The sequence below is a fragment of the Pleurodeles waltl genome, chromosome 6 (genome assembly GCF_031143425.1).
Source record: "Pleurodeles waltl isolate 20211129_DDA chromosome 6, aPleWal1.hap1.20221129, whole genome shotgun sequence".
In the NCBI taxonomy this organism is placed as follows: Eukaryota; Metazoa; Chordata; class Amphibia; order Caudata; family Salamandridae; genus Pleurodeles; species Pleurodeles waltl.
This window is the reverse complement of record NC_090445.1, coordinates 1,273,556,627-1,273,569,020: the sequence shown is the minus strand read 5'-3', so window position 1 is coordinate 1,273,569,020 and position 12,394 is coordinate 1,273,556,627. Positions and strand designations below refer to the sequence as shown.

At 39.9% G+C, this 12,394-nt stretch overlaps 1 protein-coding gene across 3 annotated transcripts in view; it reads right to left on the bottom strand.

Annotated features, from left to right (window-relative positions):
* Positions 1-12,394, bottom strand: part of LOC138302123 (probetacellulin-like) — a 525,314-nt gene that overhangs the window by 36,598 nt on the left and 476,322 nt on the right. The gene's annotated exons all lie outside the window — the stretch shown is intronic.

Genomic DNA, 12,394 nt, shown 5'->3' with positions numbered 1-12,394 from the left:
TTCGAATGGGTAATCCAGGCGAGGTCATGAAACTCCTCTGGTGCCATAACTGCCCGAAATCGTGGACAACAACAAATCTGTATTGACTATCTGTGAATATTGTCACTTTCAGCTGCTCAGAAATAAAGAATGCACTTGTAAGAACAACCAATTCAGCTACTTGGTCAGAAACGACCCCTTGAAGACCTGAGGCTTCAACCACCCCCTGAGAGGGTGCAAACTGTATAGCCAGCTCTCAGGGTACCTTCACTGTCTCTTAAATAGGAGCCATAAACAAAGACAAATTGGTCATTCTGCTCTAAAGTAGTATTCTAAATATTAGGTCTGGGTTTCATGCACAGTTCAGTGACTTTGAGGCAGTCATGTTCTATTTCACTAACATCTGAATCATCAACATTGACAGGCACTAAAGTGGCTGGGTTTAAGACTGAACACCTCTTGACTGTTACATTTGCAGATCCAAGGATCAATAACTCATAACGGGTAAGACGGGCATTGGTCAAATATTGGGACTTTGATCTTGTTAGAAGAACTTCAACTGAGTTTGGGACAAAAACAGTTAAGGAGTGTCCTATCACAATGCCTTTGCATTGACTGATACTTACACCAGCACTGGCCACAGCCTTTAAACAGTCAGGCAAAGCAGCAGCAACAGATCCAAAGTGGCGTAAAAATATGCCACTGGCCTGTTTGTTCCTCCATGTGACTGCAAGAGCACAACCATCACGTTCATGACAAAACAGTGCAAAACCTTTTTGTGTAATCAGACATTCCCAAAGCTGAAGCTCTGCACAAACTCTCCCTCAACTCAGTGAAAGCTTTCATGCATTCTTCATTGAAGGAGACTGGATCTGTGATTTCCTTGTGTCAACTTTTGCAAGGGTTTGGAAATTACTGAAAAAGTCAGGATCCATTGGTAACTACAGCTCACCGTGCCCCAAAACATCCTGACATCTCTCAGTGTAACTGCGGGATTCATTTGTATGATTGCTGCAACTCTTTCTCTGGACACTTTCTTCGCACCTTTCTCAGTTTGGTGGCCCAAATACCTTACTTCTTTCTGACAATACTGTAACTTAGCAGGGGAAACCTTGTGTCCATTTTCACCCAAATGATTTAATAGCGCTATGGTATCTTGTCTGCAAGCTTCAAGTTTATTTGACGCAACCATCAGGTCATCAATGTACTGCACTAAAGCAGACTGAAACAGCATGTTTGAAGACTCTAAATTCTTCTGTAGGATCTGATTAAAAATGGTCAGAGATTCCGAAAACCTCTGTGGAGTATGACACATTAAATACACACAGTTGTAGAATCAGAACAAAAGGAGGAACTGACTATCCTCGTGCAAAGGCACCGAGAAAAATTCCTGTGAAACCTTTCTCAAATCCTGTACTATGCGATATTTCCCACTTGGCTTTTGAAGTCCCATAATTAGTGAATTACATGGGCTGCCCACCACTTCTTTTAGAACTCCTTGCTCAGCAAAATCTACAATGACTGGTTAATACCTTCAATCACTTCTGGTGTCATGTGATACTGTGTTGTTGTGGAGAAAACTGCATTTGGCTTTTCAGTAACTTTAACTGGTTTAACTCCTTGTATAAGTCTGGTATCTTTTCCAGAGAGATCCCAAACTCTCAGCGTTACTGTCTTTTGTACATAATCAGGCAAGTCTTTAACTGGCATGGAAAGAAACAATGTAATGAGAGGATACAGCTCAACAGTTTGACTGGAAGTCTCATCATCACGATTGGTTTAAATTGCTATCCCTTGAATTGTACAAGTGATGGAACATTTTAATTTGCATAGCAAGTATCTTCCTAACAGACTCACAGGACTTAAATTGCAAACCACAAATCAGTGCTGACCTTCAAAGATTTAACTGGAATGGGCTCTGTAACGGTATTCACCAGATGCTGATTTGGCACATGAGGGACTTCTGAAGATATGACAGTGGAACAAGCTGCTCCAGTGTCAACCAAGAATGAAACATCATGGCCCATAACACTTACAACAACAAAGACCACACTGATCTACCTCCAATGAAGCAGCCAATACACATCCTTCCTCTTTTTGAACTCTCACTCACACATTCTTCACACGTCATCATCAATGAAATCAATCAATGGGTATTGTGTGATTCACATTTGCATTTGTTCTTTGGTTCACATTCTGCTGAGGAACCATCACCTGTTGCAGTGCAATAGGTGCTTCTGGGATTTGCATTTGTTGTGGAACTTGGATTTGCTGTTGGGGAAACTATACTTGTTGCTGAGGAACCTACATTTGGACTGTTCCAGTAGGGGCATTCATGCTTTGATTTGGGGACCTTTGGACTGATCATGAAATTGACTTGTCAACCATCTGCTCAACACCATCACCTTGCACCAAATTATTTACATTATTAAAGGGACACTTCCGTTTCCAATGTCTGACGTTGCTGCACGCATGACAAGAACGCCTTTTCTTTATGTTCTGCACATCAGCCACATTTGCAACTGGATCTACTCGAATTCCACGACCTCTACCTCTATACTGAGGCACCATATTGCCCTCCTGTTGCATTCCCTGCACTCCTACTAGATTCACCATTCCTTGCGGGCTCTGCATGGGGCTCTCATAGCCTGCTCTTGGGCCATCACAGATGATCCCACAGAGCATGGGGGACATGTTACATCAATTAGTGAACCAACTCCATTATGTGTCTGGTTCGAACCGAAAACATTTATAGGGGTCATGGCTGGCATATTAGTTCTCAGTCTCTCCATTTCTGCATTGGTTCCAAAAGGTGAATTCATTGCTGCTACTGGATTTGAACTCTGGGGACCACTGTCATTATTACTCTGGGTATACAACAGGACTACTGGACCTATTGTTACAGGAACTGTTAATGCTTCTGGTCCTGATACATTTGACTGACTTTGTGGGAACATTAATCCTTTACCCTGGCCAGTTAATAGTGTACCAGAAGTCTGATTTGACTGATTTAGGGCAACATTCTTTGGTGTCTTTACTGGGGAATACATTGGCAAGGTCTGCCTCTGGTTCACAATTTTTGCCGGTGTCTGTACATAAAGTCTGGGGACTCAAACTGAATCATTCGTGCATTCTGAATTGTCTGCGGCACAACTTAAACGGAGACATTCTGAACTGTGTTAACAATTGAAACTATCGGAAATACTGCTCGTACCTGTGCACCATTTGCAGTAGGCACTTTTGGAAATATTTAAACCTGGCTTTGTGGAACTGGAGCTGTGACAACTCCGGACTACCTTCTGATTTACTGAGTCCACCGCTTTATAGTGGGGTGATTCTGCAACAACTGAGTTATAAATTCATCATCTGAATGACTCTCGACATCTGCTACCCTTTTATTTTCAACCAATTTCTGTTATGCATTTTCTTCAGATGTCTTTTTTTAGCTTTAGGCTTATCACTTCCATCACTTTCCTGTGTAACTGCTAGGAACTACTTCACTGCGTGTAATGTATCTGCTTTCCACATTCTCTGTTCTGAATCCCACCTAGCTTCTGCTAGCGTCTTTTCTGCTTTCCTCATTCTCCTTTCAAATTTCTGAGCCTCTTTGTTTCTCAACTAATTCCCAAATAACAAGTTCTGCAGGTCTAGAAAGGGGCTTTGATTCATACATCACCCTCCTCAGATTCTCCAAAATTTTCAAATTAAAGGTGCTTAACTAGGAAAGGCTAAGGTACCTTCTTTCTCACTTATTTTGCACCATTGATTTACGCAAAGACGTGCTGAAACTCCTCTCTTCCATTACCGCGAATGCTGAAATACCCTCAGGTGGAGTAGGTTCACACTCCCTAACTGGAACAAAGGCATCTTCTCTCAACTCACTCCTTAAAGCTTTGAAAAATATAGTTTTTACACAAATCCAACTCAAATACAAATCTACAAAACCAAAAAACTTTCAATCCCACAATCCTTTTCACAAGCTGTTCTTTATCGAAGCAGTGATGTCTTGTGTACACAGCTTTTCTCACCAACCAACCTATCCTAGAGCAGACCAAATGACATCACTCACTCTGCTCAGCAGCTGCAACTCACTTCAGAGCTGTCTCCTACACCTCTCACACAGAACCTAAATGCAAATATTGTGAGAACAAAAATCAAAACCTGTCGGCTCACTACGGGTAGGATTCAAGCGCTTTGAAAGCTGTATCGAAAGTTCAATTGTGGCCTTTCGCACAAAAAGCTACTCTTACAGCTGTGGCTTTCTCACAAATGCAAGTAAGGTTTGACCCATAAACCTCACGCCCATTAGTAAAGATCCTCCATGTGCACTCAGGATTCACCTAATACCTACCAACAACACACATACTCAATGGAAAATATTACTGGTATTGTTGACAGTGCTCAATTAACCAACACCTTACCTGCAGACAATAAATTAACCAAGTGTCTCCATACCCTTGTACAATACTCCAGTGTCTTAAGCCTCGCAGGACCCATTAACAACAACAACCACATGGGCAATTTTTTAGCACAAAGCACAGCATTCAGTTGGAGTCCGCCACCTCCCACTCTCTTACTTGGAGTATGCAAACTCCCTACTCAATTACCTTGGAATACGCAAACTCCCTAGTTCACTTCATGCATAACACCTAACCATGATTTAACCGAAGCTTTGCAAGCACAAACCCTATTCAAAGCACATACCGCACACTTGTACCACAATGCTGGAATTTCATCAACACCATACAATGCCAAGAACAACTCACAATGTGGGCAAATTCTGACTCTCCTCCTCACAAGACAAAACTATAACTCTTCTACCAAAAACTGCAGACAAGCTGGGGCCCTGGAGAAGAATGTCTTCTACTCAGTTCCAGGATCAACAATCACGAGTGCTCGGGTGGGACACCATCACCACTCTCACCTATAGAGGTCGACTGATTCTTTGGACTTGGCAAAGAGTGAAGTAGTCAGAATCATTCAATCACAAATTAATTACAATATACCATAAACAATACTAGACACCATTAACAATTTGACACCGAGTCAAACTCTAAACTGAATAGAGTTTCAAAGCTTTATTACAATCCCAAAATCAATGTCACATATATGATGCAAAACTAAATTATAAACATACATGAAAACCATAGGCTGACCAAAATGTCTGAAAAGATTTAGCCTACTAAACATCAATACTGTTAGACACTCCAAAATAATGATGTATATTAACAACAATACAATACGCACATTATGTTTAGAATTCAAAGCAGAAGATGGTGACATCACTAAATCATCCAATTTCAGTTTAACATTCAATTTCAGATTTCAGAGCTGGGCCATTCCTATCATTAACACAAATTTGGACTTGCATCTAACCGATGCGGACAAAAGCAAAAGCAAAATTAAAAGAAAGCCTAACTAGGATAACTCACTATAAAAATACACTGATGTAAATAACTAACTAAAGGAAAACAAGAAACCACATTTAGTTATACCTCTCCTCATGGGACAGCAGACAGTAGTAGTTCATCAAGACACGACGGTCACTTTCTTTTGGCTTCAGTTGACAGCAGCATCAGGACGGTGCAGAAAACAGGCTGCACATAGGGCAAATCAGCAGTTCAGAATTGGTTGGGAATATTAGAACTGAACCACATAACAGAACAGGGCAGTTAAGACTAAGATAGGAAAACTCACCTGGGGATTTAGAAAATAGGAGAGTGACAGTCGATTTAAACAAGGTTCTGGACAGCTTTGAGGCAGGAGGAGAACTAACTCCAAGTTTCAAAGTTTCTCACTAATTAGAAATATGCATGATCCATTCAGTAGTCCTTCAGGTGGGTGCATTTCGGACGTCAGACTCAGCATCCAATCACCACAGATGGCACCATTGAATTCTGTTACTATTCAGAATCTTCTCAGCAAAAGTGCATTGGCATCAGATGAATTCACACATTTCTAACAAAATATTACATTCTCTAGTTATTTGTTACTTGAAATCGTTTTTCATGACACACAATAAACTAAACTTATACTTTTCACATGAGAACTACAGGTTTACTGTCCTGTTAGACAGCTAGAACTAATGTTTCATTACTGCTTCTAAAACATGTCTCTTGGCTATGATACAATAGAACATTCACATTAACAATCTAGGGAAAGAATGCAGGTCAGAGGGGACAGAATAAACAAATGATTTTCCATTATTGCAGCAAAATTAACCTTTTCAGGCCTAGTGAAGCTAAAAAGGCTTAATACAAAATAATACATTTAAATACAATTATAAACCTATTGCACACCATACAGTTCATATGTGCCAAGCAAATTATTTAATTGCAAACGTTATTCATGACAAGTTACAACCTTTTTAAGCATGTATTTATTTTTCTGCACTAATAATAAAACTTCATTTAAATATAAATATGATTAATTCATTCATTTAACATTCTAAAAAGCATTTCTTAATATTAATTCACATTCATATTTTATTTAATGTAAATGCAAAACTCTTATGTTAAAACATGGTGTTTTATACGAATGGTAGCCACATGGTTCACCATAATTCAAAAGTGCACATTTTACAACTCATGTTATTTTCTCTGTAAGTCCTTTAAATACAGGCTAACTAATCACCATAGGGTAACTTCCATGCCACTTATATATCAGTAAAATGTGATCTCTCTCACATGCACTCTGTCACTCATCTCTGCACTCATGCACCCATTTATCAGTCCACTGATTCATGCCTTCCTTTCATCCTCTGACACGACCACAATAAAACACACACAGACTCAACATAAACGAAATAAATTAAAAGAATACAAGTAGAAAGAAGTAAACGTGCTTCCTTCTAAACAAAATGAATGTATGCTTGCAATAAAAATGCTAAACACAGCAGGGGCTGTCTGTCTGGAAAAGGTTCTGAAAATAGTCTATCATTGTTTTAAAGTTCAAGCATGGCCGCTAAATTTAGAACCAAGGTGTTTGGCCAACTTGAAATGGTAGAACAATGATACTATAACTGCATTCCGTAATGATCTCCTGGTTTTGAGGAAATGGCTGAGTGGAAAGCAGCAACTGCAGATGACATGAGCAGCAAGCGAACAACCTGTATGCACTGCCTGGAGAGCCGTATTATCCTCTTAAACATTAAAATAAAAAGAAGAAAAGGAAAGAAATGGAAGGGGTAACTATGAAAAGAGAAGATTCAAAACTAAAGGACTGGCCAACCAGCCCAGGCATTGAAGGAGTGTCATTCTCAGGGGGATGTACAGACATGATCAGAAAATGCCCTCATTCACAGGGCAATGAAACCAGGGACTGATGTACACTGAATCATTACCACATACAGTTCTGTATAATGGATGGAAGCAGACTGCCATTAATCAGTTTCATTTATAGTTTGGATTCAAATGCCTCCTACATACCGATATAGATATATAGTCATGTTTATGGATGTATGAATTGTTTAATGATTTTATTTAGCAGACATCTAAGATACCCTAGCAAGAATCATAACAGTGCAAATCTTCTCCCACTGGGCTTGTCAGATGCAGCACCAAACACCAAAATCATTCCCTACACAGGCAATATTGTAACAAATGCCTATCAGTAGGCTTTACAACAGAGGAATACCAATCCACCATTGCATGTCTGTTGATTTTAACATGGGTTTTTCACAATCAAGATCTCAAGGCTAATCTTTTATCATAAAGCTTCACAATAATTAGTAATAGTTCATAGTAAACAGATCAGATCTATAGCAACAGAAATATTCTTTCCTAGTTAACCAATCAGGCCTGTAGCTGTTACCAGTGGCTTATCAACATAACCAGATGAGGCCTGCTGCACTGAGCATGTTTCCCCCCACAAGGCAACCATTAGGCATACAGTCATAAAAACATGGTATACTAAATTAGATTGGGTATAGAAGAAAATAATATCTCACCTAAGAGGGCCTAACAAGGATTTTGACTGTACAATTGGTCTATACCCATGGTTTGCCAGAGGAGGTAACCAGAACCAAAATGCTTGCCTATGGTAATCAGTGAGATTACATGTAAAAAACACCTTTACCTTTCTGTAGGCTATAATAGGGTACTAACAATCTCCCCTTCAATGATTTGTGACTTTAACATATGCATTTTACAATCAAACCTAGAATTACTGTCTTAATCCTAACTTTTCATTATAATCAATGAAGCTTATAAATTATTTTCAGCTTGTTACCATAAACAACTCAGACCTACGACGTTGGTTCAAAATCCTTCCCATAAGGCTACCATCAAATATACCATAAAAATGACATCTGTACAAAATTCAATAGTCAAAACTGTATACAATTCCTACTAATAAAGCCTAAAAAGGGTTACCATAGTGCAAATCATCCCCATTGTTTCTTCAGGAGGTTGCCAGCACCACCCCCTGCCTAGTACAGGAATCTGAGATTTATTGTAACAAAATACACACCTACAGGCATGAGCATGGTGTTATACATCACTCATTAAAGATGTCTGCCTTTAACTCATACTTTTCACAATAAGTAAGGCCCTCTTTCTTGGTCATACCTTTTCATTCTAAAGAGAACACAACTAAGGAATCTGACATGTTTTCCCACTGAACTGATAAGCCCTCTACCCCTTGCCAATGGCTTGACACTATACAACCCAAGTCTATAGAAGTGCACAGAAGCGGGCAACCATCAGGCATACATTTATAAAATTGCAAATATGTATAAAATTATATTTGTCAAAACAATAAACAGCCACTTTCAACAGGAATCACCACAATACAATTCTACCCTACTGGGTTTGCCAAAGTGGGTGACCAACACCATAACCCTTGCCTACTGCCTTTGTAATAAATGTTTGTAATAAGCAGGTCAGACCTATTGCACCTGGCATAACATTTCCATGCACACCAGTCAAACATATAGCAGTTATCAATGGCTGGTCACGATAACCAACTCAGCAGCTTTTCCACAAGACAACCAATATGCATTGAGTCATAAAATTGTCAATGTGTACAAAATAACAGTTGTGAAAGGAAAATAGTATCTCTTAACAGGACTAAACAAGATTCTCAGAGCAAGTCTTCAATAATCATGGTTTGCCTAAGTGAGAAACCAACACCAAACCCTTGCCTTCTAAGGTAACTTATGAGATTCCATGTAACAAAAACAGTTTAGAAACAATCCACCCTTAAATGTCTATTGAATAACACATGGTTTTCACTATAAGTAGATCATGACTACTGGCTTTGCCATAACATTTCATAATAAACATATCAAGCATATTCAATCTGGCATGCTTCCCAAATGAACTTATGAAACCCTTAACATTGGCTTTATATTTTAACCAAAACTGGCCTTTAAAGTGCACAAACTGCCAACCATCATCCACACAGTTATAAATATACATATGTACTAAAATATGGCATGCAAAACAATATACAAAACTGCTGGACAGGGCCCACAATAATCATCTCTAATTATCTGTCAGAGTGGGAGGAGGAAAACATCAAAATCCTCAAATACTACAGTAATTTGAGATTCCATGCAGCAAAATACATATCTGAAGGCTTTAATTTAATGCAACTATAATTCACACCTAAATGCTTTGGCATACGTTTTTCACCATAATATGTCTGGCCTAGTGCCTTTATCATAACATTTCCTATAATCAGATGAAGCATATAGCCATGTTCAATGGCTTGTCACCATAACCAACTCCGGCTTGTGGCAAAAGTTTAAACTGGATGCAGTAGGAGAGTGCAATACATAGTCTTTTTTGGTGGAATCACACAAATGGGGCCTAATCAAATGCTGTACTGATGGAGACCAACATGGGAATGGAGTCTAAGACTCTCTCTCTCTCTCAGTAGGGCTCTGAATGCTCTTTTTTGTTGATTACTTAAGACTGAGTGGCAGTTACCCTGTCAAGCCAGACCTAAAAATCTATGTAGGGTAATGACTGCCTTCCTCCCATCAGAGCTGCAGTCAATGAAAACAATAAATTATCTAGGTGTCCAAGACACATTAATAGGACTACAATGTCATATGTATGCGCTGGAAAGTTCAAGCTCAAGCAACTGGATAAACCAACAAAACTGCAGCTTTGTGGAGGGCAAGCACTTTTTTAATGGAAATACATAACATTTGCCCAATCAAAACATGTACTCCTGGCTTTCAACACATAGGCAGAACCAAAGCTCATCCCCTTGTGATTCTCACATATTTGTCTAGTGACAGATGGACTGTCAGGTTGTACCATAAAAATGTCTGTAATCTATATTATTTGCCAATGACAAAGTGCAACAGAGTTCTAACTGTTAACTCTAATCAAATTAAACTATCATCAATTTTAATGCACCAGCTGTGTTGGTGTTGTTACAGACTCAATTGTACTGAACACTTTTCATGAGAACGATCACCTTGTGGAAGGTAAAATTGGCATTATCCCAGGGAGTCACTTCAGTTTGTGTTCACGGGCAAGATCTTATCAAAGACAATGGATTTACCAGAACAGCAGTTGTTTGAAATTAAACTTCTCTTTTATGTCTCAGTGAAATTTTTTAAACAAGATGGATTTCAGATTAGTTAAGGTTACAAGTTTGCCTTTTTATGTGAGAGTACGGCGCAAGAGGCTAATTGGCCAAATTAAGGATGTCCATCTAGAAAGCCCAGGAGGAAGCATAGACAAAGACATGTCCGGGCACCCTCCTTAGAACGCTTCTACTAGGAGCAACACCATTCTACGACAGCCTCCCATGTGTGCTAGATTGGTCATCTTTGAATGGCTGCGCTCAAAGTACAACTAAGTAATCCAAGATGGGTGTGGGCTCATGGGTGCATATGCATGCAAACTCTCCTGTTCATTACCATCTTTGGATATTTGTCATGCTTTATTAATTTGCCTTGCCAAGATGCATGCCTATTTTGCATGATAAATCAAATTATTTTATTGTTAAAAATTTGATATTACTTACATTGACATGTTGCTGAAGGTAGAGTACCACTAATCTGCATTGTTGATAACTTGTTGCTCACAGTAAAAACAACAATATTTTAAGATAGTTCTGACTGCTATGTAGTAGTGTTCTTCATTTGCTGCTTGCTTCTGTGCTGCAGTCTTAGCTTTACCAGAGCATACATTTTGTTACTGGGAGGTTTGCAAAACATTGTATGCCATCAGTAGCTATATTGCATTTGGTGTTTTTCCCATTAACTAGCACTAAATGTTGTAAGAGATCCCCCTAGTGTAGTTTTTCAGGTTTATTTTGTGACAACCACTGTCACAGTCACTGTGGCAAGCATCTAAATAAAAACCTTGCTGTCACTGGATTTGTCTCAGGGAACTATTCCAAAATCTGGAGAACAATTAATCTTTTACAGAGGAGTGAGGAGATGCACATTAAAATTTCTTAATACAAATTACAGCATAACCTGTTGGCCACAGACTGAATTTCAGAGACCAAGACACAAATCAAAAGGCTTCATTGCAGACTCAAAGTCAAACTTACATAAATAAGTCTCAAAACCATGCTATAGGTGTACAAAATCACCAAAGGAGAATTAAAGCATTGCACAACATTAAATTTAATCTGCATTTGCAGAACCAATATTTCAACAATGATAATGCAGAAACTAGGGAAAAGCATCTGGTGCTTTAAATCCAATATCTATACAATTTACAGAAAAAAATCAGCACAACAGAACTTTTGTAATTGTTTCTGTCAAGAAAGGCAGGAGTAGCATGAAGACACTTAGGGGGTCATTACAACCCTGGTGGACGGTGTTAAAGCGGCGGTAAGACCGCAAACAGGCCGGTGACGGTCCCAGTTCAGTCACTGCCCCTGCCGCACAGGGGCTAGCGGTGCTTGAGTTGGCAGTCCTTGCCCTGTTCAGCGGTCTTTGCCCTGTTCAGCGGTGCTTGCCATGGCGGTCTTTGCGCTGTTCAGCCGTGCTTGACTTTGCAGTTTCGGACATGTTCAGCGGTGCTTGCCATGGCGGTGTTTGCCCTGTTCAGGGGTGCTTGCCCTGTTCAGCGGTGCCTGCCATGGCGGTCTTTGCCCTGTTCAGCGGTGCTTGACTTTGCAGTTTCTGACCTGTTCAGCTGTGCTTGCCCTGTTCAGCGGTGCCTGCCATGGCGGTCTTTGCCCTGTTCAGCGTTGCTTGCTCTGTTCAGCGGTGCTTGCCATGGCGGTCTTTGCCCTGTTCAGCGGTGCTTGACTTTGCAGTTTCTGACCTGTTCAGCTGTGCTTGCCCTGTTCAGCGGTGCCTGCCATGGCGGTCTTTGCCCTGTTCAGCGTTGCTTGCTCTGTTCAGCGGTGCTTGCCATGGCGGTCTTTGCCCTGTTCAGCGGTGCTTGACTTTGCAGTTTCTGACCTGTTCAGCGTTGCTTGCTCTGTTCAGCGG